This window comes from Alligator mississippiensis, chromosome 1, assembly GCF_030867095.1.
Source record: "Alligator mississippiensis isolate rAllMis1 chromosome 1, rAllMis1, whole genome shotgun sequence".
In the NCBI taxonomy this organism is placed as follows: domain Eukaryota; kingdom Metazoa; phylum Chordata; order Crocodylia; family Alligatoridae; genus Alligator; species Alligator mississippiensis.
In genome coordinates, this window is record NC_081824.1 from 321,160,701 (window position 1) to 321,184,261 (window position 23,561).

At 41.5% G+C, this 23,561-nt stretch overlaps 1 protein-coding gene across 2 annotated transcripts in view; it reads right to left on the reverse strand.

Moving 5' to 3' along the window:
• The window catches only part of NHS (NHS actin remodeling regulator), a 370,561-nt gene that overhangs the window by 257,816 nt on the left and 89,184 nt on the right, over nt 1–23,561 (reverse strand). The gene's annotated exons all lie outside the window — the stretch shown is intronic.

Genomic DNA, 23,561 nt, shown 5'->3' on the forward strand with positions numbered 1-23,561 from the left:
AAGGGGGAATATTTGCAGTTTGCTGAGCATTATTAGCTAGCACTGAGTCAATAGTTTTGTGGTTTTCCATGTAGAGATTTTGTCTGCCTCACCTGTTACAAAAGGGTTGCTGATAGTTTCTACCCTTCGTAGGGTAGAAACAACATATACTGGCAAAAATGTGGTTTAGCTGGTTGCCCATACAAAATAAGCCATATAGCACAAGCACAAGGACTAGGACTTTTCCTAATGGAAAAATACCATATGAATGTCACACCCTTTATAATTAATTAGCAACAATGCTACATCGGCAAAATATTTCCTTTAGATCCAGCTGTTTTCCACTGTGTTTTTTTAAGATACTTAGAAATACTAATATAGGGAAATAAATACACTTACATATTTATAAAGAGATAAAATAAAATGTTTTAAATTAGCATTCATAATATAGCATGTCCATCAGAAATAGACTTTCCTGCTATCCGACAATTTTTAAAAATGCATATTGAAAGTGTGCTTTTAAACATTATATATGGGTTTCATTTCACGTCTCTTTCTGGAGCTTTAGATCAGTCAAAAAAGTAGCTGGATAGATTTGTACTAATGAAAAAAAAGCAAAATGCACACAAAAATAAAATCTTTTTTTTTTTTCTTTTTGTTGGAGAAAGACAGACTGAATGACTGACCAACCAAGGCTACTGGCCAAATCAATTATTTGTCTGACCAGCCATTTAGCTCTTTGTTTGTTCCTCCACCAAAAAAAGAAAAGGGCCAGTAACTTGGCAGGGAGACAATATTTATTCTACCCACTGTCCAGTTATCCTCAGGGCTGAGCATTCAAGTCACTAACATCTTCCCGTGTCTTAGCTTTAGGCCATACAAACTGGCTGAGGAAATCCTCTCAATACTAAATAGACCTAATGGTATATAACGTAGTTTTCACTTCTTCTAAGAATTTTTAGGCTACCCAAAACAATCTTTTTAGAAAGAATAAGACTATGATTTAGCTTTCTATTCAGTTTTAAAAAAATGAACCAGTTACTTTTGTGGTTCCACACTTATTAAATTCTCCTAAAAGAACTAGAATGTAATAGTCACAGGAGAAACATGTTTTCTGCAACTGCTGGGTGAGTAAGCTCTTGAATTTCTGCAGTTAATTTGGCCAATGATGGCTTATAGTTGAAGAGGAAAGTACTAAAGTAAGAGCATCCACATACTGGCACTATAATTTTTTTCAGATGCTCCATTATCTAAAACAGAATGCCTTAAAAAGCACAGGTGAGGGAAAACCCAAGAATAAGACAAGGTACTACTGGACATACTAAAGTTTCATTTGATTTGTTTTTCTACTGTCTTACCTCACTAGTGCTGCCACTATAGAAACCAAACTATATTAGCATGCATATTTATGTTAGCATTGTCTTGAAAGAGCCTTGTCCATTGTTCATTAATGATTTTTTACCACACCTCTAAAAGGAATGAGTACATAAAATAAAAGAGAAAATAATGAGAAATGGGAGAAAGGAAAAAAATCCAACCTGGAAAGGTTTATAATTGATGCACAGAAAATTTCAAATTTACTCTCCAAGAAGAAAGGGCTAGGGCATCAAAGGTGTTTAGGTACCCAGTAGAACTTTCAAAAGTATCCCAAGCTTTGAATAATCTGGCACAAAGGCCACGAGCTCCCAAATTTCAAAAAATATGTTTGGTTTGCTAATTTAAGGAACCCAGAACAGAAATAATGGGCGCACATACACATGATGGTGGGGCCATGTACACATGACAAAAAGTAAGAGGAAATTGTCATTTGTCTAACATACTGACATCATAGTGTACACGTGCATGATTTTTTTCGTGTTAAATTTATTTGAGCGCAGCAACTTAGACCACCTTGGATGTATTTTAGTTTGATCAGGGAAAACTGTCTTGTTGTGGATAAAAAAAAATTACATGTTTATATATGTCTGATGGAGGCAGGCATGGTGCATGGGGTGCTGAAAGCCTGGATGGGCTCACAGAAGCTCAGGTTTGGCGGGCTTCCAGTGCCCCAAACACCTTCTCTGCTGCCTTCTCCAGCCACCAGCAGACCCAGCCACCCTCCTGCTGCCTTCCTGCATTATCTCAGGGACAAGCCAGCCCATTCCTAGATGGTCCCAACTGGCGGGGACAGTGCATGGGGCACTGGAAGCCCACCAAGCCCAAGCTTCACCGTGCACACCTGGGTTTCCAGTGCCCCATGCACCATTGGATTGGGCCAGGTGCTGTCTGGGAGCTGCCCAGATAGCATCCTGCCTGGGCAACTCTGGGGGGCGAGGCCACCACTGCGAGGGAAGCACCAGGGCCCCCCACAGCCCAGAGGCTGCATGACCCGGTGGCAGCTCACGCAGGCAGGCAGGCTCTGCCGGGGGAAAAAAGATAAAGAAAAAGCGAATCTGATTCTTTTTTTTTTTTCCTTCCCTTGTGGAGCCTGCCTGCCTGCCTCTTGTGTGACCGTGGGGCAAGCTGCCAGCAGTCCCTGAGCTGCAGGGGGCCCCTGTTCATCCCTCCAGGTCCCCCAGGCAGGTGCTAGCAGACAGGTGCTGCCTATGGGGCACCGCCACCACAGAGCAAAAGTCCAAGGTCCCTTGCAGCTCAGGGGCTGCCGGCAGCTCGCCCCATGGCCACGTGAGAGGCAGGCAGGTTCTGCAAGAGAAAAAAAAAAAAAAAATCGGGCTTTACCGCTTGCTTTTTCTTTTTTCCTCTGGGTGGAGCCTGCCCGCAGCAGGAGAGGAGGAAAGGGGACCTGCCAGCGGGCTGTCACTGTTCTGCCAGTGATGGAAGCCCCTAAATTGAAACGGAGGGTCACAATTAAAAACCCACAAATTAAAAGCCCACCATTTCAATTTAGGGGAACTAAACCCCCCTCACATGTACAAGCACCCTAAGACACTCAGTGGATTCAGATGGAGAAAGACTTTTCAGTTTAAGGCCCCAATTAGTTATGGACCTGGACATGTGTTTATCAGTATGCATCATGAGTGCTCTCATCAGTGAAGTCAACACGGGGTGAAATCCTGGTTCCAGAGAAATCAATAGCAAGACTCCCACTGATGTCAGTGAAGCTAGGGTATGATCCATAACGTGTAAATTTAAGCATCTGGTACGTGCTCAAGCCTTTGTGAAATAAAGGCTTAGATCATATTTATTCATCCCATTGTCCCATCTATCTGAAACTAAGGAATTTACAGCTGAAGCCTGGTTCAGCAAGGTACCCAAGTCCAGCCTGATTCATCCAAAAATATTCAGCATTTACTTTAAGACACCTTGTCCTGTACCAAACTAAGACCTTAAACCAGGAGTGGGCAAAATGCAGCCCGCAGACCAGATGCGGCCAGCCAGGCCATTCTGTCCAGCCTGCAGGGCCCCTAAAAAAATTTAGAAAATTAATATTTATCTGCCCCTGGCTGTCTATCATGCAGCCCTCAATGACTTGCCAAAACTCAGTAAGTGGCTCTCCGCCCAAAATAATTGCCTGCCCCTGCCTTAAACAATATGTATTAATTATGACATCATTAGGGATATGAATTGAGGTTACTACATAAAAACAACTCCACGAAATCTGATTTCTGAACGTAACGCTCTTGTTCTTGGCAAAGGCCTAACTAGCAGTTTCTGAGCCTTAGGCAGTAGCAGCAGCTGTTGGCAGTGGCTGCCATTCTTGCAACCCCTCATAATCAGCACCCAGGGTTGGTGACCTGGTCACCTACCCTTAGTTACTCCTGGTTCCTGGGGCAGCGGCATGCTATGGATCTCCGGCACCTGGGGGCCAATGCTTGCATTTGTGTGCCCCCACCCTTGGGGATGATCTGAGCAGGGTGTGGAGCCCCCCCTCTCGCCCCATGGCACTTGCACAGGGAAACTGACATCACAGCATGCTGCGGGAGTGGCGGCCGTAACAGGAAAAGAAACATACAATCCATCGGGTGAGAGGGTGGGCCACACACCAAACGTGGGAGGTGCTGCGGCCTCTCGGCCTGGCCGCCCCCTCCCTGCCCCCAGCTGGCACACAGGGGCCATTACCCCCTCCCACCCCCTCGGCCACTGTCCTGGGGCATTAAATAATAGAAAAAGCAGCAGAAAATTGAGGCATTTCAATCAGTGGTTTTCACTGTTTTTTAGGCTCAAGGCTCCCCTGCAGATGCAGACAGAGGGAGTCCCTGCTTTTTCTTACACAAAGACAACACGCATCCTGCCTTTGCCTTGATGCAGGAAGCCAAGGGGGCATTCTTCACCTGCTGGGAAGTGCAGAGGCAGGAACATCACTTAGGATATCCTATCTATGGTGGTGGCATTGCCAGTCTAGGCTCTCCAGCTGTCCGGAAACAATGGCAGCCCCACAGAGGCCTCTGCCATCATTCAAAGGAAGGGAGACTAGTTCTGAATCTTTTAAGTGTCTGTGAATTTTTCTCCTACTTTGAAACATGGTCTAATTTCTAGCTGTGTATTTTTGACATAGGAAAAAAAATGAAACCCAAAACATAGTTGGCATACCTGAGATAGTAAAATTGTAGTCCAGGGCCTGCAAGTAGTGTGTAAGAGTATGGGAGACCTGTTACAGCATGAATGAGCTTACAAAAGGTAATAAGGTAGGTCTGAAAGACTTTTGAATGGAAGAGGAAAGAAGGAAGGCCATCCTAACATAGACCAAAGGAATGGAAATTCCATGCAATTTGATCAAAACTCAGTATAAAAACAACAGCCAAGCTTTTATTATACTTCTTCAAAACTACATCCCTGAAGTTACCATTACAAGCAGTGATGGGGATGTGGCAATAGGGAAGGAGGAGACTCAGATAAATAGGAGTTTGGTATTGCCTCAAAATGCAATGTTTTTGACAGATGGTTATAAGCTTTACTCAAAAAAAATTCTTGGAAAGAAAAATCTTGATTTTTCTCCAGAGTATATTCTTAAAATAGAAAGGTAAAATTCCTACGATCTAAGAATAGTATGAGAAATAGAAAATGCCAAAATTGCAACTACAAAACATAAGAACTCATAAAAAAAATAATTTTTCAAAGAGAAGCATATTAGAGTGAGGGTTTGGAAGAACCGAGTCCTTCCTGCCTTTCAGGGTCTGATCTAATTCTCTCTGAAGTCATTGGAAAAATGACAGCTGATTACAACAGAAGCTGGATCAGGCCTATAATAACTGTTTATGTGGTATGTGGCATATTGTGGGAATATAGCATTGGCATTTGTCTTTCAAAACAAACTAAGGAACTTTAAAACCATCTGTTTGACAGTCCTCCCTTTACATGCAATAGCTTTCTCAAGCTCTGTGAAAGAAGAGGCAAAGAAAAAAAGGATAGACAATGTCAATTGAAATTGGACTATTTTGGTTGAATATGTCAAGATGAGTGAGTAGTGAATTTGTATCAGTGGAGTAGGTAAGTAAGCTTTTCTTCAGATGTAAATTTTAGATGCACGTTGTGAAGACCAGGTTTCACCAGTTGGATAATATAACTTTATTATTTTGAGGGGCAGGTTGCAACCTGTGCTGTGCTTTTGTAAAAGGAATAAGACACCCATGTGCCTTTCTTGTAGAGGTAAGTAGGTGGGTGGATAGATACCTAGGTTGTGCTGACTCTAGGCTCAAACTCTCCACACAAAGAATTTATGAACCCAGTTCAGCTGGAATGGAAGAGTATTATTAGTGGCCAAAGGGAGATTACTAGCCCCTAGAGCAAGAGGGAAGCAAGAAGGGAATTCTGTCTTTTTGGAGCAGGTTTAAAGATGTGATCTAGTATGCAATTCAGAAAGAATCTTGTTAGGACTGTATATTACTTTTTTCACAAAGAGGAAGTGAGAAGCTGCCTTAGAGTTCACTTGTACAAGTACAACAGATAGCACGCAACAGGTAAACAACTGTAGCCCATAACGTTCTGCAATACAGCCTATGGCTTCCCTCATCTTTAATCTCAAGGGACATTTCAAAGCTATAAGTTCTGTCCCACAATAAGTGAACCTGAAGTTATATTCTTAGATCAAGATAGAATATAACAGGCTAGGACCTGTCATTTTCTTTAGGCATCCTGCCTGTTTTGGAGATAAAGGCAGCTACAATATGCTCCATTTTGAGCCTTTTGCTATCTGGCAAGATATTAATATACCGTCTCAGTTCCAAATTTTGGCATGTCCCCAAATACAGACACTCCTAATGGTTCTGTAAAATGATCTAACCTACAACAGTGAGCACAAATAGTGATAAAGTATTTATTATTGTATTAATACTTAAGACAACTATTCAATATCTGTGAGAAATTTCTGAAAGTTAAGATAGGCCAACCTAACCCCATTATTAATTTTTTATAAAAGCAGGGGGCAGGGGGAAAAAGAGGGTGAAGTCAGGAAATTATAGAGCAGCAGGGTTAACATCTGACATGGGAAACCTTTAAGAGATGTGATATGAACACCTGGAAAGATGGTTTGATTAAAGGTAGCCATTCATTCAGACACAGGAGGTCATGCTTAGCTAACCTGCTGGATATCTTTGAAGATAATACTGACGTGGCAGATAACGAATATTTGACAGATGTCATATAGTGTACTTAGATTAGATTTTTCAAACAACATTTGACAAGTTTCCACATCAGTGATGACTAATGAGGGTAAAAAAATTATGGAATAGGAGGCAAAAGAATGTACCAGGCAGAACAGTGGCTTATGAGAAAAACACAAGTTTCAGGAAGAGATAGAAGCTTTTGGAAATAAGAAAAGGGATAATGAATGGAGGGATCAGTTTTCTGGTGTTTTCTTCTTATTATTATTTTTATTAATTTAATTTATTTTAAATGTTTCTGACAAGCATTTCCTTGTGAGCTATCAAAGGGAGGACAACTGTTGCAAACTTCTCAGTATGCCTTTTGTTCATTATGCAAAGTAGGTACTTTAATGTGGCTAAAAGTGCTAAAAACTCCATGTCCATAGGGGCTACAAAAACTGGGAATAGAGCTACGTAAAACAGGGCAAGCGGGTACAAGATGACTAGGCTTATTTAGATGTAAGGGTACAGATAGGAGGATGGATCATACTTTCTGCCATTTGTTCAGAGGCCACTGAACACCTCCCCCTTCCCCCAACACACACACACCTCCCTCCTCCAAGGACACTTTATCTGCAGGGCCCCCTCCCACTCGTAAGACATGCCCTCCCTGCAGGTGAATTGCATCAACGTTGACAACACCTCTGTTTGGACAGCACCAGCAGGCTGACAGCAAATGTAGCCCAATAAAAACATGGGCTACATTTGTTAGCAAAGAATCAATGCAGAATATGTCAGCTACAAAAAAAAAAAATCAATAATGATGTGACATGCTAAAGTAATGACAGAACTGGGGGTTTCAGCAGAAAAAAAAAATCCTTGGGAGCATGAAAGTCTTAGCTAATATATATTTTAGCTGCTTTAAAGGGAGAGGAGGAGCGACTGGTCAAGAGCATGCATCAGCTGTTATAACTGTTGTATTTGCCAGAGTCTTTATGGATACAATTTTACCTTGCCCCACAATGAGGCAGGGTTAAAGCTGGAGTAGTTTTGCTACATACATATCACTAAAGAACCAGGCAGACATTAACAGCTGCATCATAACAGCTTGTATCAATATGCTTTGATATTGGTGCAATTGTTACCTCTGACTATACCAAAAGTAGGATGAAAAAGAGAAAAGACAAAACAGGATTCCAAGTTCATTAGAAGACAGTACCACAAAAAATATGACCATTGGTTCCTGGGATGAAGTTCTAACAGATGCTCTGTATTAGTCACTCCATCACGGGAATAATATTATTGGCTTGGAGGGTGCAACAACAGGGCAACAAAAAGTAAAACCAGATTTTGACTATTTCAGGGTCCTAAATTATTTTGAGGCTGAAGTGAGAGAGTTATGCTTTTCCATATTGAAAAAGTGAATACTTTGATGTGAGCTAATAGACGATATTCAAAATCACGTGAGGGGCGATGGCCTTTACCACATTAGGGAGGGGGAATGTAAAAAGAGAGAAGGCAAAGCTTTAAAATAGAACAACTGGGAGTAAATAGGAAAGTCATCAAGCACAACCATTCCACTCACAGCATAATAAACATGTGGAACAAGTTACTGGGAAAGGAGGCTGAAACAAAGCATCTGCATGAGTTCAAAAGGCACCTGGACTTGTTTCAGGAGAGAAGAACCGAAGGATATTGTGAAAAAAAATGCATGATGGAATGGAATGAAGAGGCCTTTTAAAATGGCAGATATGTTGGACCACTCCAGTGTCCCTAAAACTGTACATCCTCTTGTGTGAAGAAGCAGAATTATCAGTATGGCTATTGCATGAAGTTATGACTAAGGAAAGGGCATCCATACAGAGACCCTCACTCTTCTGGCATCCCTGAGCCAAGCCATTAGAAGAAATAAAAAATTAGAGAAATCAGAAATTACACTACAAAAAAAAATCCCTTTCCTACACCCCCCACCCCTCCCCCCTGGGCTAAAAAAAAAGACATAAATTAGCTCTGGAAGTGTCACCTAATGCTGCTGTAAATGACCACCTCAAGCCTTCATTAAACCTGCTGCAGTTGCCACTGCCATTTGTGGCAGAAATATAAATTTTAAATCTTCCAAACCAAATTAGTTACAGGACAGACGGGGTGACAAGTGACAACTGCACTCTCACTTCCAACAGGAACATCCAGGGCCTTCTCTTGATTAAACCCTGGAATGATCACAATCCACATGACAGATTTCCCACCACTTCCCTGAGGTGTCTGTCTCACCCACTCTTCTGGCACTGTTAACAAAGGACCACCCTGAGAGACAGAGAGAAATAGCATGTTTGTGTGTGTATGAGACAGTGAGAAAGATCACTGATGCGTGGCTTGGCAAAGATAGACAAGCAACAGACACACTCTGGCTAGATTAGCAGCTCCATTTGGAACTCACCCAGTCCATTCTTATCCTCAAACATCACACACTTGATTTTAGAAACACCACCATCGGGCCTAAAACCAGAGGAATGTATCCTCAATTCCAAAACTAGTAGGAAAAAAAGCAATCTTACATTAAAGATTTAAATTATAGCTTTGAAAGCTAGCAGAACGTTGGGATATGAAGTGCCTGCAGACAGACAAAACATGCATACTCTGCCATAGAAACACAAAGAGGAGCATGCTTACCCCCTGCTGTGTACTTTCAAAGGTGGCATCTGCTCCCCTAGTTGTGCCTTTATGGAGGACGGCTTGCCCTTCTGAGGATCTAAGGGGACTCTAGTTAGGGATATCACCCCTACAGGGCCATGGGGAAATATTATTTGAGGGCCCTGATACATGTTTAAATTAAAAGCTGGAGAGAAACCAGCTATAGAGTTGTTACACATTTTTAAGCACTAACTTTATAACTGGTTGGCTCTTTTTATGGCTGGATAATCATTTTTATTGTGTAATAATTACTCTGTCTGCATGGCAGGTCTAAATTTATTGTGCAATTGAACAGTTAATTGTGTGATAATTACTATGTACTTGTAGCTGGTCTTACTCCAAATGTGTGACCCGTTTAAATTTATTGCATAATTAACCAGTTAATTGCATAATATATGTAACATGTAGTAGGGGCCCAAGGGACAGTACTGTAACTGAGGGGGAGGGAGAGGGGGGGAAAGCAGGTGCAACGGGACAGGCAGCACTTGACCCACTGGGGGGAGGGAGGAAAGAGAGAAAGAGCTGTCACAGGTAGTCACTGACAGCAGCCAGCACTGCCCCATGCACTGAAGTATGAAAAGCTGCCCTGTTATACCTCTAATAGGATCCAGGGTCACCCCTGTAAAACCTACGTGCCATGTTGTGCCACTCCATGGTCTCAAAGTTATAGATTCGTGCTGCACCATAAATCTAGTATCTCCCAGTAACTTGTACCAATGGAGCCTCAATGGACAGCTAAGGGCCCATTCTCTTGACTGTTAGAATCAGAGAAAGTAGGGCTGGAAGGGACCTCAGGAGGTCACCTAGTCTGTCTCCCTGCTCAATCTCCTCCATCTAAATCATTCCAGTGTTTGTCTAACCTGATCTTAAAAACTCCCAAGGATGGAGATGCCACAGTCTACCTAGGCAGCCTGTTTCAACATGTAACAATAGTGGTAATATTCTTTCTAATCTCCATCCTAAATTTCCTCTGCTGCAGCGTGAGCTGTTGCAATTTAAGATCTTTACTCTTTGTCCTGTCTCCTGTGTCCACAGAGAATAGTGTTTCCATCCTCTTTATAACCTCCCTCCAGGTATTTGAAGATTTATCAAATCTCCCTCTGTCTTCTCTGCTCCAGACTAAATAAACCCAGTTCTTCCAACCCACAAAAGTTTAAGGTTTTCTCATAAGTCATGTTTCCATAGACATCTGATTATTTTTGTTGCTCTCCACTGGATTCTTTCCAAATACATCTATGTCTTTCTTGAAGTATGATGCCCAAAACTGGATCCAGTAGTGCAGTTGAGGCCTCAATAGTGTCAAATCAAGTAGAACAGGGGTGCTCAACCTCTGGCTTGTGGGCCAAATGTGGCCTGCAGAGAGATGGCATCTGGCCCACAGGCCTCCCCATGGCTTGGGAAAATTGGCAGCAGGGGAGCAGTGGCCATTAATAATGCTAGCACTCCCCCACTGCCAAATTCTTGTGCTCCCTCCCCCAGCACAGCCAGACTGGGGCTGGATTAGGCCTGCTTCTCCCTGTGTGTGTGAGTCATGCCCAGGACATGCCCCTTACCCCCACTGGGCCAGGTTGGGCTGGGCCATGCCCCTTCCCCCATCACCCGATGGAGCTGGGTTGGGACCAGGCCATGCCCCCTTCCTCCTGAGTGACCGATTTGAAGCCAGGCTGCCCCTCCTTTGTGTGGCTGGATTGGGCCCTGCCATGCCCGTTCTGGATCCAGCCCACCAGGGAAGAAGACCAAACACCACTGGTGTAGAAGAACCACTTCCCTTAGAGGAAAGGAGGGTTAGCAATGATGAGGACAGGGGCTTATAGATCAATTAATTTTATTTCAAAGGCAAAGTGCAATAGCAATGTCAATTTCCTTTTATTCTTTATTATACTCCTGCTGTAACTGTAGTGAAAAAATTATTGAACATGCGCACTAAAGAGAGAAAAATCAACCTGTCTGTGTTAATATGGACTCTGTAGCAGCTAACAATGCATAAAATTCATTACCACCATTTTGAAAATGAGACAATCAAGTGAAATGAATGTCATTTGCTACAGAACAGCATGCTCAGAAAGCAGAATGAATATTACTAATTGTATCTTCAATGAAAAAAAATGAGTTGAGATATCTGATATTAACAGGTACAAAATTTCTTAGTTCTTGTACTATCACAATAATTTGTTAAAAAGGTCAGTCATTCTTCTCCCTCCTTTCATAATCTAGAGCTGTATTTTCCAGCATGCTTTCCATGGGCTACATGCCACCTGCTGTTCTCTCCAAGCAACCTGCAGAGATCATTTACATTCAGTGGCCTGGAAAAGTCCATCAATGTTCTCCAGAAGCCCCCTCCCCAATCCTTTCCCCAAAAGGGCTTTTTACAGGCTCCCATCAGCATGACATCATTGAGAGGAATGGCAAATGGAGGTTTTATGGGCAACATTAGTACTATTAAGCCCACTGTGGAAATAGTTAACATTATTTATAGAGAAGTAGGACCACGTTCTCTACTGGCGTAAATGGAGTTTTGCTCATTTATGGCAATAGAAAAGCTGGCCTTTGGAATGTATTGTCAACCCTTCCAGCCTCCTGCATATCAGTTTCAATGCTCACTATGAAAACCTGAATCTAGAATATCTTTTTCTGGAACCTTAGGCAAGGCACTTGCAAATCCATCTAGTCTTTCATTAGGAAGTTGACATCTGGATAGTCCTACCAGATGACCAAATTAAATACATGCAACTCTAGTTTCCTACTGAAGACTATCAGTAGTATTCAGGCCAGAAGATAATTACTACTTAAATATAATATGCTATATGGTAAATTGTCTCACTTAAATTTTGTCTGCTTTCTTTTCCAATTTTTTAACAAATATATATCTCATAATTATGATTTATAGATTTATAAAACTATACCACAATTGTTTTTTTTGTTTACAACAGGTTTTCCACAGCTCCAAAATATATTTATAAACATCTTATGAGCAGGGATCCTGGTCTTCTCTGATTAAAAAAAAAAAAAAAAAAAAAAAACGAAACACCACTATATTTAGTGGTGTTTCATTTTCATCAAGGAAAATGTGGATTTTTGGGGGGTTTTTAATTTGGAAATTGGGGATTTTTTTTTTAATCAGAGAAAGCTAGGACCCCTGCTTATGAGCATTAGGGTGGGGAGATAACTACAATCACTGTTAATTATCAGCTGATAAATTATCTTCCTTAACTTTGGTGATTACATTCAGCTTTGCTCAACCAGCAGTAATCTGAGAATGTAATTCTCTTAGAAGTAATTTTGGAAGAGAAAAGAGAAGGGTGTCTTGCATCTATCCTGTGAACAGAGAATAAGAACCAGATACAGAGAATGAGCATGGCCTTCACTAGGACATCTTCTAAACAAGTTGGGCAGGATATAGCTGGACAAAGATATAAACAGTCCAGCAGAAACTAATTCTCCAGAAACCTCTAATAAATTCAGGATCACCTGAGTGTCAGAAGCAGGTTGATAGCTACTGCTGCTGCTAGATCCCATTCTAGAATAAAAAATAGAAAGGAAACAGTATCACATTAATCATTTCAACCTATAAACAAAGTGTCTTCTTCTTTCTGTATACTTCCAAAATGAATCTGTTCTTAGATAATAGAGAGTGAAGCTTAACATTCAATACTGACTTTGCAAACAGTGAGCAAATGTATCATCTTTTGTACCTAAATGTACCTAAATGTTGTATTACTAACTGAGAAATCTGAGATAACATCCTGACAATTTCAGTAGACATCTGTTCTAAGCTTCCATATAACCAGGTAATATCACCCAAATGGCTTCTACAGGAAGGTTTTACTTTTCGTAAATAAACATCTGCTGGCACGTAGAAGTGTGATGAGACAAGAGAGGTACTATTTATAACCAACTCTTGACACAACCTTTTTTCGTTTCCTGAAGAAGTGGCTCAGAATTAATCTGACTTGGCAGACAGATTTTGGAGGCAAAGGAAAAGGAAGAGGTTGCAAAAGTATTGTTCCCTATGTGCAGACTGATGGACAAAGAAAATAATGAATAAAGTGTGAAAAGCAAAAGTTGTATAGAACTTAAAAAAACGGTCAAGTAAATGCATGGCCATCGCACAACACAACTGTAACCCATAATATACTGCTTGAGCTAGATCAGCCCTTCTTGGCTCCTTCAATATTTACTTACACTTTGACTGTGACATGGCCCAACAGAACTGCCCAGAGGAGCAAAGAAGGCATGAATCCCTCACCCTTACTCTGCCACAGAGGATTTACCTTAACTAGGAGAACCCTAGGGAAGAGATCAAGAGGAAGGATCAGCTCTACAGGGATCCTATCTTGAGTGACCAAGTGGGCAGTGGGTGTAGGAGCTGGATAGGAGCCATAGATGTTTTCTTTGCAAATGTTTGGGCATGAGGTAGGGAGCAGGCAATGTATAGCAGTGGGCCAACAAAGCATATTCCCTGCCTCTTGAATGCAACACATGATTTATTTATTTATTTATTGGGGGGTGGGGTGAGGGGGCGGGAAGAGAACTGTACTTCTAGTTCACAATTCCTTTTGGGAGATGTACCAAGAGTCATTCAGCAGCATGTCACCCAGTATTCAGGGCTAGAAGAAAACCTAACCTCTAGACAGCAGGTTTTCAGGGCATGAATCTTCCTTGTATAAAACACAGTGTACTGCAGGCATCAATAATAAATGTTAATATGAAGAATGGAATCCTGTGAGACACATTTTGTTGCACAGAACTATTGTAGATGCCTTTAGATAAGAGAGATGGTAAAAATATTTTCCCCAGTTCTTAACACTAGCAACAAAAGAATAATAGAATTAAATGTCATTCGAATGTTTAAGTGCAGAAGCCAGAAGAGACACCTATTCTATGAAAGCGAAACGGCAACCGCTTTCTCCCTCTTTGCGGTTAGCATTTTGTAAAACAAGTAATTCTGACAAGCATGGAATGTTTCCTCCTTTCTCCATCCCCTATATGTCCCAAAGGGATACATATAAGTAAAGTCTTTTAACATGACTAGTTCCCTGTTTTTAAAGCAGAATTACACAGGATAAAACACATTCCAAGGTTAACATACAAATGATGCAAACCCAGGATGCAAGTTGATGATGTCACTATTCAAGTTGGCTTTGAATGAAAAATCAAAACATTCCCTACCCACAGACATTCCCAGCAACCCAGAACACTCAAAACAACAAACCCAACTGTCACAACCCAAAGTTGTGATTTTTTGTTTGTGCGCGCTTCGGCACTGTTAGATTATTTTTCCCGCTAAACTGCAGCTTCTTTGCACGGTGGAGTTTTCTGCTGCAGAAGAGAACCCCGGTGCAACGGAGAATTTCCCGCCAATTTGAAGCTTTCTTTGCATGGTGCATTTCTTTTGCATCTAAGAAATGCACGGTGCAAGGAGTTCCCGCCATTTGTATGAAGATTCGTGCCACATTATTGGCCGATTCTAATATATGCACACGTGACGGCTAGCAATCGGCTTGCTAGCCGTATAAAGAGCTTGGGTGGCTTCCGCCCAAGTTGGAGAGAAATCAGTTGGAGAGAGAGCAATTGGAGTTCGAGAGAGAGGGAAAGCGCGAAGATCTCTAAGCTCTGCGGATCCTCATGGACCCAACGCATTTCTTAAAAGGCAATAGAGGCCTGACCGAACCCACGGAGCTTCAACAACTCCGTGGGAAAGAACAAATACCAGCCTCTAGCCTCTCCCCGTCGCCGATAAATTCCTAGACGTATCCCTTCCTCTATGAGAAACTACCGAACCCGCGGAGCTTCAACAACTCCGGGGAAAAGAACAAATTCTCGTAGTCCTCTAATGAGGATTTAAGCGGAGCTGAACCTGCAAACTGTCCAGCCTACACCACAACCATCTTTGGTGTAAGTAAACAATCTTTAACTCAACCACTACGCATCCGTGACTAATTCTAGCTCGCCACCGGTCTTCTCCGACCCCACGTGCCCAGGCTGCTGGCCACAGCCCGCGTGCGCAAAGACGGTCCCGGCTCGCCCCCGGCCCGCACACCAACCAAAAAAACTCACCCCACAAAATATTAAAAACTAAGAATGCAAAAAATTTACTTTTGAAGCATTAAAACATTTTGTTTTGAGTTGATTAAAAAGAAACATTCTAGCTTTCTTGAATCAAAATATTTCATTGTGGGCTTGATTCTATATTGAATTGTCACCTGAAGTCAGTCTGGTCCCTCAAGAGAACTGTGGTTTGGATACATGGAATACCTGCTCTCTTCTGCACATCATGCTTTTTGGTTAGACTGCATCCCTTGTTATGCAGCACAGCCATGTAATTCCAGTGACACAATAAGAGAAGGTGGCAAGAGTCTACAGTGCATCACTAGAGATGCAGTCCAGCCAGGGAGCCCAGCCTAGAGGTGTGAAGGTGGACATGGACCAACAAGAAAAACCCAGAATCATAGTTCCTTTCTAGGGACCTACCTCCCAATGAAATCAAGGGGAACTGGGCACCTCGTACATATCACAATTTGTGGGGAAGCTCTAACTATGGTTTCTGTCTCCCTCCTAGGAATTCTGCTTTGGATTTAGAACTCCAGAATAGAGAAGATCGAGTTTCCCACTCCGCTTCATCTCATAAATACTGTCTGATGGGGGTCTGTTTGTCAAACTTCACACCTGTTATTGTCCAGAATGCACCAATCACTTCCCTCTGCCTTTTCAATAAGCAATGAAATTATAGCCCATCATCTACTCTCTCACCCTCCTGGGCTTGTAACCCTACATTAGCTAAACATTTCTAATGTTGCTGCCACAAATCTTCTCAGAGAATAAAGGAGGGGAAGAGGACACTCAGAGACCCGTCATGTCATGAAAAACAGAGCATTAGGAGGGTGTGAAGAACCCAACTGATACTGTTATCTACACCATACCAAGGAAAAGATTGTATCATGTTTCATATCAAACTGACACCACTGATCTATCAGGTGATAGTTTTGAAACACAGTGCAACCTCATTATAATGAACCGCCATGGGACCAGGAGAAAAGTTAATTAAAAGAGGGTGTTCACTGTAATAGTGTTAGTCAATTTGCTGCATCATAATAATGAAAAAATTGGCCACTGCTGTTGGGATTGTTGAAAGCAGGAGTTTGTTATAAGCAGGATTCATTATAATGAGGTTGCACTGTAACATCAAAGTAATTGTAGAGAGAGATGAGAAAGTAGGTCAGAAAAAATATGATTTTATATTTATAGTACACAGAAAAAGCTAAATTAAAAAGAACATGGATTAAAGATTCAGTCATATAATCAAAAACTAGGAGATGCCAGAATTTGTGTTGCCCATGCAACCATAATTCAGTCCCTTCAAGTATATACATCATGATACCACTGTTAATTATACAGCAACATACTGTTTTTTTCCCCACGGGACCACAGCTGAAATGAGTGGAAAATGTAGTATATGTTCATGTAATCAAAGATTATATCATAATGCATATGCTGATGGGGATTGTACTGAGACTGTAGAGAACATGAGTTTTGGTATTTCCTACCTCTTGACTTTGCACCTTGAATCATGTTCTTAATACAGTTGTTTGGGGAAATTTTGTAGTTTTTGATGTGATATTTCAGGTAATAAGTAAAACAAAACCTAGAACCTATTAAAATCAACAGGATCAGGTTTTTACCGAATGTGGTAAGATGCATCCATTTATTTAGTCCTCTTCCTCTTTCTCCAAACCTAACCAGCTCAAGAACGGGTTGTGAGATAAATAGGGAGCCATTCAATACCACATAGATCTATTGCACCAACAGCAGAGAATAAAAAGCTACTATTTGTGAGGATCCCTGCAAAAATAAGTTCAAGCTGAATTCCAAAGCCCAACAAGAGTGGGAACAAAGAGATCATCTGGTCACATGAACTTGAGGAGGGGATGACAAGGGGATTAAAGTAATGATGGACAATTACATTCTGAGATGGGTGAGAGCAAAGATGACTGCTACAGATGGCCAGCACTGAATTTTACCAGCTCTATGTAATTAGTAATTGTCATACTGTTTTGCATACTGGAAGGAGTAGCCAGATGGGCACTCTTCTTATGCATGTTTTGAAAATATCAAAACAAATAAACTACACAGCTGCATATTCTCCTTTGCAATTTAGCAGAGCAGTTCAGAGCTTTATTTATTTATTTATTTTTAACCACCACACCTCCTCTCACCCAGAGAGGCTGATAATGTTAGCAATACTTAGCACCACGCAAACGTCTAGCAGCTTTGTGAAGTGCAACAGGCCACTGTGCTAAACTACATTTTCCTGTGGTTGGACCACTTCAAACCCCATCACAGTTGCAATTCGTAGTGAGATTTTGCCTCTAGAGTGACAAAGTTTATAAGTGAGTAAATGATTTGTGTTGAAAAAACAAATCCATTTGCTTCACTTGTCGGGTATTAGTGAATTGCTTCATTACCATAGCCATTATGTTTACAGAAGGGAAAAATAAATAAATAAAAGGGAAAGCACAGAGGATACCAAAAACTGTAGAGATCTCTATACAGAATAGAGACAGGTATCAAAGATATGCCGCATGAGCTGAAGCTGGCCTACAGAGCTCTATCATCTGGTCCATAGTGCCACCTACGGATCTTAGGTTGGACCAGATGCTGTATACATATGGCGCACAGAGCTGGATCCAGCACACACATGGCATACAGAGACAGCTGTGCAGGGGCAGGCATGCAGTCCACATTGCAAGGTGCCCACACTGAACCAGCCCTGTGCACTGGATTGTGCACCTGATCAGCCCATAGATGGGTCCACACCACTCATCCAGCCTGCTAGGCCTATTGGGTTTGACACCCCTGGGCCAGAACATAGAGCATGCTTTGGTTAAAACAAACTGCATATTAAAACTACAACGAAACTATTTTACTGGACTTTCCTTTACCCTGTATTATTGGTACCTATTTTACTTAAGCTTGTTTATCACTGACAGTAAGTAGAGAGCCAGGTTCTAACCACTCTGATGTCTCCCAGCAGGAAAACTAGATTGTTAAAACACTTCTTCTTCCACATCCAGAAGATATACTATCAGCAGAAGGAAAATGCAGACAGAACAGACAGGTTTCATCCTTTGAAACCGTAATAAGAGATTCTTGGGTTAACTTATCAGCACTAATGGAAGTTACCTGCCTACATGCACTATCCATTGAAAAGATTTTTATGAAGGAGACCGAGACAATGAACATGTTTTATGGAGTTCCATCATTTGGGTCATTTAAACCCATACTGGAAAAATACATAATATTATGTGTCGGGTTGGATTAAACCTCTTTGAAATTGGGAGAGGGAATCTCTTTAAGATCCCTGTAAGAAGCCATTATGCTTTGTTATGCAACCAGGTAGCTGAAATAATAGCAGCTTCCCAACACAAGCTCATGCCACCGACCCCAAATAAAGCATATAAAGGCAGAGGAATCTTATTGCCTCTCATTCTGTGAAGCTGTATGTCTGAGAGGAAACAGCAGGGACATCAGACAAGCAGAGAAAGAACGCAACAAGGAAGCACCAGACACAGCGGAAAAAGCATTAGCAGCATGGATCTGAGCACACATTAAGGATATGGACAGAAAGGCATTTTGTACTGAGTTGAGAGAGAGGAAGGCTTACCACAGATCAGCAGTTCTGCTCTGTTTTATTTGTTCACTCTGTCCTGTGTAAGTGGAAGTTGAACTGTGGTAGCACAGCCCTGTTTCACTGTGGAGTAAGTGACCTCATTTTACTCATTTACTTTCACTCACCACAGGTCACATGCAGACATGTGAAACAGTACAAAGCAACTGGTATGCTGCAAGTTTTTCCTCCCTTTGGCTAGGGACAAGTTACACATAAGCTAGTTTAAGTGATCAGAAACTGGTTTAAGCCTGTAACAGAACAGAAGTTCAGTGCACATAAACCAGTTTCAAAATGGCTGAGACTGGTTTAAGATAAACCTGATTGACTGTAGTATCAGAATTAACTTATTTAGGTCAAACCAGTTTATGAAACTTCTGTCGCAGACCACTATCTGATTCAAGTTAAATCAGAGCCCCCCGGCATCCTAATATTTTGCAGCCCTCGGCAGGACTGTACTGTGCTCTTTGCTCCAGAGGGCAGGGCTGGCCCTGCCTCTCTGATCCCTAGCTGGAGCAGTGAAGGCTGGTTCACTGTCCTCACTGGCTGGCTCACTGCCCACCCCCAGGCACACCCCTGCTGGGGTCTGGGGCCAGGGAACGGGGTTAAACTTCCCTTCCCCAGAGTATAGAGGTGCCCTGCCTGCTTACTTAGTGCTGTCTGCGACTGTGAACTACAAATCCCTGAGGCCCCTAGGAGCAGAAAGAGGAAGTGATGCGCAACCCTGCAGAGCCCTGCTGCTGCGTATGTGGCCTGCAAATCTCAGAGACCTTTAAGACAGCAGAAAGAGGAAACAAACACATAGCCCTTGCTGGCTATGTGCCAGAGAGCCATGTGTTAAGCCTCGGGCTTTTTGACCATCTGTACTTAGCCTTTGAGGTCAGTATAATTTACCTGTCCACCCCTCCCCTAAACATGAGAGTGTTTAGGCTAAGTGGTGCTGGAATTGGGAGCAATGAAACCACTTCCTCTTGTTTGACTCCATTTGTCTTAAGGGGGAAAAAAGACATTATATAATTTTTTTGAAACATAATTACAAAGATGCCTGATCCTAGTGATTCCATCATCTTCTCCTCTTCCTTAAAAAAACAAAAAAACAGCAGGGCTCTGAATGTTGGGTAACTACTGTGGCCAAAATAATTAAAGTACCAGTATTTACTGAACCATAGAGTTTAAGAGAGCTGGATAAGATGATCTTGGAGGCTACTTCCAATCCTATGAGAAGCATGTAGGACATTTTTGGAAAGAAATAGCCGTGTAATGTTTATATTAAGTCATACCTTAACTCACAGATAAAGGTAGGGGCATTGTTTGTCCTGAAGAGAAAAATCACTTGATGGGAGAGAGAAATCAGGATTTTAAGAAATACCAAACACAGAAGCAAGATTCAGACAAAGCAGAAAGATGAAAATATGTGCATTGTTTCTTTCCCCATAGGAAGGCAGTATGTTATAGAGTACAGACAGTATTTTATAGGATGCAGACAGAAGCCTCTTCTTTGCTTCAAAGAGTTTGAATGAAGGGGAGAAGAAGCCAAAAGGAAAGAAGAGTGAATGATGGTTCTCTAAAAGCTAACAGTGCATGTGATATGCCTGTGTGCCTTTCAAGAGCTGAGGCATTGGTATCCAAGCATTAATTCCTCTTCACTGCACCACAGAGAGCCAGTGGCATCTTAGCAGATTCCAACTTTACCTTAGTGATGTCCAATGGAGCAGCTGCACTCCAGAGAGCATTTCGTTCGTGCGTCCCCAAGCTGTCAGTTTGCAGCACATCATTCCAGCCATCTAAAAGACAGGCCCGCAAAACAGGGAAGGCTCAGTGCAACCTGCCCAATAACATTCTGTGCTGACTGGAAATCCTAGTCAAATCTCATCCAGTCCCATCCTAACCTCTTGCAACCAGAACTGACAAAGAAAGCTAACTACATAACACATTTCAAGCTTCACCTGAACTCCCATGGGTAGCATACATCCTTTAAACATTTTGATGGGCTGCCTGCAATGTCTAAGTGACTTTGAATGACTGACAAATGTCAATTACACTTACCTTATTCCATTTGTCTTAAAAGAGTAGCAAAAGCTAAACCCCTTTCTTACTATTGGGAAAATGTGACAGGAAGCAGGCAATTGAACAGGGTGAGGTCCGATACTAATGTGTGCCACAGAAGCAACTGAATGTAATTTGTAGGGTATGTTCACAAATAAACTGCAATGGGGACTATTCATTCTTAAATCATTTATTGATGCATCTTTAGAAGTAACTGAAGAATTACTGAATTGTCTGTACTCATTACCTCTACCTGTTAATCAAACAGATGGGAGAGAAAAATCTCATGGCAAAATTCTGTTCACCGGTTTGCTTAGCAGATTTCAGGACCAGCATTGAGTTCTCCCTTCATGTGTGTGTCAAAGGCACATGAAGAGCAGAATAGTAGCTGGTTCCTGTATGGATCTAAGAGCAGCATTTCACCCTTAAACACAACATTTTTAGGTGTGGTCATTAAACTGGAAAAATAAAATCTCCAGGCCACAGACTCAAGCAGTGTAATTCAGTGTACTGTACTGATGTCAGAAGAGGTGTACATCAGGATGTAGTAGCTGAAGTCCTGGCCCACTAACAGTCCGGAGTTCTGTTTGCTTGTGTTGTTTTAACTACAAACTTCTTCTGCCATTTAAGCAGCATGGCTTAATATGTTTGAATAATGCCATTTAAATATATATAGGTTCTTTTAACATACTTACAAAAGTAAAAAATCCTGAGTATCTTGTAGAAATAACCTATGGAATTTGATAGAAAATATTATCACCTGTAACGACTGCATATAATTTAAACAAGCATTTATAGCAATGACAATTCTATAAGAGTTCAAGAAAGCAATGAGAAATGAAAGTCTTCTAATATTTTTTTTCCATTTTTAGAATAATTCCAGGTAAGACTTGTACCCATTATATTTTGTAGGATTTTTCCTTAGGACAAAAAAGGTGGTCAGGTCATGGTACTACTCTCCCTTCCACACTGGCATCAACAGCTGACAGGAGAAAGAATAGAGTGTAGACAGCTCCTAATTAGGAAGTATGACAGTAGAGGATCTCCTCAAAGCTATCAAAGTCCCTAGGAATGTTTCCACTGCCTTCAGTAGACCCTGGATCAAGTCGCAAGTGCACTACTAGTACATCAAAGAAAAATAACCTAGGATCTTGTTTTACAGAGTGTACTTTATTCTATACTTTTCGAACTGCAATTCAGTTGCAGTTCTTTATGTTATTACTGAAAACTGTTCAACATACTCTACTACAGTTCTCAACCTTTTTGAACTGAAGGCACCCCTTGAGTGAATTAAGTGGCACCCAATTTCAAAAACTAATACAAATATTATAGTGCTTACTTCTTTGCAATAGAGCCAGGCAGGGTGGATAGGCTAAGCAGGCACAAGCCTCAACCTGCGCTTATCTGCTTATTGCTTCTTACCTCATGTATCTCCCCATGCCTCGTGGCACCCTTCAAAGGATCTCACAACACCCCTGGGTGCCACAGCACTTTGGTTGAGAATCGCTGCTCTAGCATATTTTGTAAGCATAATTAAGACTTGGAAATTTGAGAAAACTTCCTACTCCTTTTATTAAATCTGTCCTTAGAGCCAGGAAGATTCTATGGAATTCATCACAGTTAACTGGAATGGATTCTGTTCTTATTCCATACATTTTAAAGTTAAATCAAGGGTGTTTAGAGCATGTGTGTATGTATCCATGCATCTTTTTCTAGTATGCACAAATCCTAATAAACAAAATTAAATAAAGCATGCTGCTTAGGAAAATACACTTTCCTGAAATTTTACTTCACTTTCTTCCCCTCAGACAGCAGGTGCCTCATCACAGAGTGATTTAAAATACTGTGATACCTAGGAATAAACATAACCCAACATCCCATCCCTACATGCTTCCCCCTTAGTTACTTACATGTGGGCTAGGTACAGACATTCAAAAAGACCAAGGAGAAAACAATTTAAGTTACACAGGTTTTTTTAAGAAGTGTGGTTTAGCTCGGTAGTGAATACACATTCATCCTTTGTTGGGGGAGGGAGGGGTAAATCTTAGACCAGGTTGTGCCATTTTTAAACCAGTCTATGTGTGCCAAACTTCTGTTCTGTTACAGGTATACACCAATATTGTGTACACAACTTGTGTTCTGTAATGGGTATAGCCCAGCGCCTGATCACTTATACCTGTAAAAATGTAATGTCTGTACCTGGCCAAAATGATCCAGCTGTTAGTTCCAAAATACTTGTCCATCCCATCCCCCGCACCCTTTCCCATCCTGTTAATATAAAGGAAACAAACAATTGGGGTTGGGGGGGGGGGGGGAAGGATGTGTCTGTATGGATCTACTAATCTCCATATCCAGCTAGGTATTTAAATATATGCCCAAGTTCAAATACACAAGAAAATCCATTCCTCAAGCTAAGACCTAGGGTCAAGCAAGATACTTGAGAATTATTTATTTTCATTCCAAAGAATGAAAAAAGGAACAAGTCTTGTTATATGCGTTTATTGACTCACGCACACTACAAGAAAATTAAAATGATGTCCTCTTGCAAAAAGCCAAACATCCCATGCTCCATCATTTCCATCAATGAAAAAAAGGAAGGAAGTGGGAAGGTGGTATAGGAAAAGCAAACTTTGTCACTTCTTTTCTCAAATGTCAGTGCT